The sequence below is a fragment of the Hippocampus comes genome, unplaced genomic scaffold (assembly GCF_001891065.2).
Source record: "Hippocampus comes isolate QL1 unplaced genomic scaffold, H_comes_QL1_v1.1 scaffold699, whole genome shotgun sequence".
Taxonomy (NCBI): Eukaryota; Metazoa; Chordata; class Actinopteri; order Syngnathiformes; family Syngnathidae; genus Hippocampus; species Hippocampus comes.
The window spans coordinates 249,186-253,391 of record NW_017805822.1 but is presented as its reverse complement, the minus strand read 5'-3'; the positions used below and the strand labels follow the sequence as shown (position 1 = coordinate 253,391).

At 42.6% G+C, this 4,206-nt stretch overlaps 1 long non-coding RNA gene across 1 annotated transcript; it reads right to left on the bottom strand.

The window, feature by feature from the left end:
- Positions 1-2,777: 2,777 nt before the first annotated feature.
- On the bottom strand, positions 2,778-3,959 carry LOC109525547 (uncharacterized). The gene is made up of 2 exons (XR_002170165.1): positions 3,402-3,959; positions 2,778-3,320 (listed from the first exon to the last, which is right to left on the bottom strand). It is a non-coding gene; the product is annotated as an uncharacterized LOC109525547 (long non-coding RNA).
- Positions 3,960-4,206: the final 247 nt, after the last annotated feature.

Sequence of the window (4,206 nt, the reverse complement as noted above, 5' to 3'; positions counted from 1 at the left end):
AACAAAAACCGGGACCACGTGTGCTCCGAAAGACGTTTGGAAAGCAAAAGAAGTGGTGATTTTCAATCTTGAAGCTGCCGCGCCCGCTCACTCCTTTTTTTTCTTCTTTCTCCCCAGTGCACACTTGATTCAATCAAGTTAGGAATGGACATCATCTCCTCCGTCGAATTGGCAGCGACGGGAGTTTTTCCCCACAGGTGGAATATCCATACAAACACGGGAATTTTGCGCGTACCTAATATTGTGACCTGCCAACATTTTCACAATACGAGCATGCGTGGAGTTGGCAAAGCAGACATCGTTGGGAATTTACGCAAGCACTATTTACACACAGTGCTTCACATAGATAGAGAAGAGTTAGCCAATGTCATTTTACATTTAGTCAAAGGAAAAAAAACAAAAAACTATGCGGTCAAAATACATCCAAACGGTGACGCATTTATGGACTGAGTGCAACACCAAACGGTGGAAAACACGAAAATGATTCACAAAGACAGCATACATCTTGTTGGACTATAGTTGTTTAAAAAAAAAAATCTATTATTTATGAAGTCCTACAACATGGTGATACATATATCTTATGAATAGTTACGAATAATGATTTACGACAGATGAAGCCACAGAGCAGCACATTCAAACGATATTTTCATTAAAAAGGAATACAGACATTGATACAAATGACCTCACGTGCCACTTCGAATTACGCTAAAGAAATACAAATACGCACAAAAGAATGTGACTGCATGATTTAGGTCTTAAAAAAAATGCATTTGTTGTCGTTAGGTCTTATGATAGTGACGTCGTCACGTGGGTTGTTCAGCGGGTGTCAACAACGAGACACGCTGTGTGTGAGTGTGTGTGTGTGTGTGTAGGCGTTTCTCTTGTGTTATTTTTGCGTCCCGGGATCCATTTGGCGCGCGTGCACAAGCCTTTTGACGGTGCGCCCGAAACGGAACATGACGTCATTTTACGTTGCTAAATATATTCACGTTGTTTTCGGAAGTCTTTGATGTTGGTGGGACGGGGATTCATAACACGCTTAATTTTTTTCACTCATGAAGCGAAAACGTGTTCATTGAGATTTTCATCTTATCTGAACGACACATTTTGAAAAATGATCAATTCACTTCAACGCACATATTTCTCAGTTTGTAAGTACAGACGGAAACGTGTTTTTGGCGAGTCGCAATAGGATCCCAACGAATGTGTCATCAAGTTCCAAAAAACAAGGAGGAACGTTTGAGAACGCACCTGTTGAGTTGTCCAAGCGGACAAACGAAACGCGGCCTTTTTCCTTTTGGGCGTTGTCGTCACAGGCAACGATCTCATTTGAAATGCAACCGAGAGCGTGCGAGAAGTACGAGGTCGGCCTATTTGTCAAGGTTTCATCGGGCTTGAAACGGTTGTTCTTAAAAAGCAAGCGTATGGTGACGTCACGACTCGCGGGACTCCTTGGCTTTTTGTTTCCTCTCCTCAATTTTTTTCCCTTTGTGTGTGCGCGTGTAAAATGAAGGCACGACGGCGGGACAAGACATGAAAAAAAGTTATGCTGTGTGTTTAATTTAAAAAAAAAAATCAACTGTCGCCACTTTTGTAAAAGTGGTCATTGTACGTTTTGAGTCAAGTGGCCAACAACTGTGTGTTTCGTTATTTTATGATTTAGAAAAGTGGTGGAAAAAAATAAGGTCCGATGAACACATTAGCCCCACTCGCTTCTCTCATCGCGTCTCTTCGTTGCAAGCGTGAGCAATTTTTCATCATTAATAAAGCAATGTACGATCACTAAAATACATCATTATTCCTTCACGTGTGTATTCATTAGTCGAGCGCACTGTTATTCATTTATCATTGAATCGCTGTCATTGGATTTATTTGTATTTAAAAAAAAACCTTATTCAAAAACAGTGTCGTAATTTGCATGTTTGATGTAATCGTTGACGTAACCATCTTGACATGATTATTCATAATCCAAATGAATAGGATACAAATCTTACATACATATATGGTTGTTTGAGGCAAATCTGGGATCGGCTGAAGGGCGGCACATAAGCCGTCGGACAGATGGATAGTTGACACACACATTTGAACTTTTTGCTGTGAACAATCTAAGTTTCCGGCCAACGGGACTAAATGCACTTTTGCGAATGCACAAATGAATCACTTCGAGTCAAACTCGAAGCAACAGCAAGTCGCATTCAGAAAAATATTGGCACAAGCACATCGAACAGAAATCCAGTCCACGCGGGGCAGACGCGAAGGAGCACAGACCAAGGAGGGAATTCCAATGTGAGCGCCGCATGTGGCTCCCTCACCAAATTTCCTACACCGGACAAGAATTACTCTCGCAAACAAACCAATGTTCTTCAACACCGCCAAAAATTGAACAAATAACACAAAAGACTTTTATTTCGTTATTTATTTGCGGGGAAGGAGTTCAAAAGACCAACGAAAGACAAATTGCAAGTCAGGTTTGCACCGTCTCGGTGCAGTAAAAAGCGCAAAAAGCAGTCAAGTCCTTTCTTTTGGAATGCAATGCATTTTGCGAGTGCGGGAGGGGAGACAAATTCAAAGCAAAATGAGTTGAAGAAATGGAGTGGAGGCTTTCACGTCATAGCGTCCACAGAACGGGCCCTTGGCCCTTTCAATTGCTTTCATGTATTATGGAGTGACCGGTTATCATCCTTGATAGTGTAAGTTGAGGGGTTCGTACTTTTGTAGTGGTAGCTCTACTTTGAGAATGGGCAAAAGGAGAGATGGAATCCTTTCAAGGCAGCTTTTTTTCCAACGTCTGCACGTCCCGAAGAACGAACGAACGAGAACACACCTTCTTCCGGTAACACAAACACTTCCTGGTTTTCTTCAGCCAATCAGACAATAACAACATAAGCTTGTTTGAGCAATTATTAAACGGAATATAACTTGGGTAACTGGAAAACAAGAATATAATGCTCAAATATAAAATGAAAATAATTCATAATTGAACATAAGCTTACAATAGTCTTATGTGAGGGTACCAAATAAAAAGCGAAGATAAAGCCGGTGGTTCTTGTGTCATCCGTTCACCGTTTGCCTTGCTTTTGACATTGCTCTTCAGCCGTCCTCAGTCAGCCAAATGTTGAGACGTTTTTAAAAACGTAAACTATCGGACGGACAAAGCTTTTGAGGTCAGGAACGGTGCATTTGATGCCGCAACGAACGCAGCCGTTAGCATGCCGGATAGTCCATTAAAGGCGCGTGCGGAAACGACAAAAAGTTGACCAACCTCGCATCTGTGCTCACTGCGGGCTTTGAAGGAAGCGACGCGACTCTCTCCGGTGCAACTTCAACAACAACAACAAAACATGGATCGGGGTTAGTTCATGCGTGGCGAAACGCAAATGTCTTGTGAAACGAAAACTTACTCGCAGTCCCAACGCCGTGTCTTTTCCAGATCAATCGGGAGGAACATCGCGAGCACGTGGAAAACTGTTCGTTGTGGCGGCGCATGGCGGAAAAAAAAAACGCACACACCTGCCGCGTGATTACTGTGACGTGTGGATATGAACTCAATAATTCAGTAAAAATAAAGTAAAGGCGTTGTCAAAAAAGAACTAACATAAGAAATATGGCTTCTACAGCGAAATACATACACGCGAGAAAAGAAGTAAACCGGGGATTGCTGGTTAAAAAAAAAAAGATAAATCAAGAAAAGCCGAAGAAAAAAAACAAGCCAAGTGACAGACGAACAGTTCAACTCGCATGCTAGTCAAAAGCCAAAGAAAATACAAGCACAGTACAGACAAATCGAGACGTCCGCGGTTGTGAGGCTTTAAGTGTAGTACCACATTGTGCCACAACGCGCTGCGGCAGCACCGAGGCCCTCGAGAAGAGATGCAATACAAATGTACGAGCCAGAAGAAGAAGGCTCAGTCTTGAATGTCCACCCTTGTCCCCCGAGACCCCACCGGCGCATCGCGATCTCCCACTTTTTTCTTTTATTGTGAAATAAAAATGGTTTGGTTTTAAACTGTATCCCGTTTCATTTGTTGTGCGTATTTTCAGTTCAATCCAACGAATTATTTCCGGGATGTATACTTCCTGGGTCGCTCGGATAATCGCGCTCGTGCCACGTTTTTTTCCCGCTCGCAATGCATCCTAGACTTGAAACGCAAGGACCCCTGTCAAAAAAGTCCGCTTTTTATGACGCCGACGTGTGTTTGAAAACGT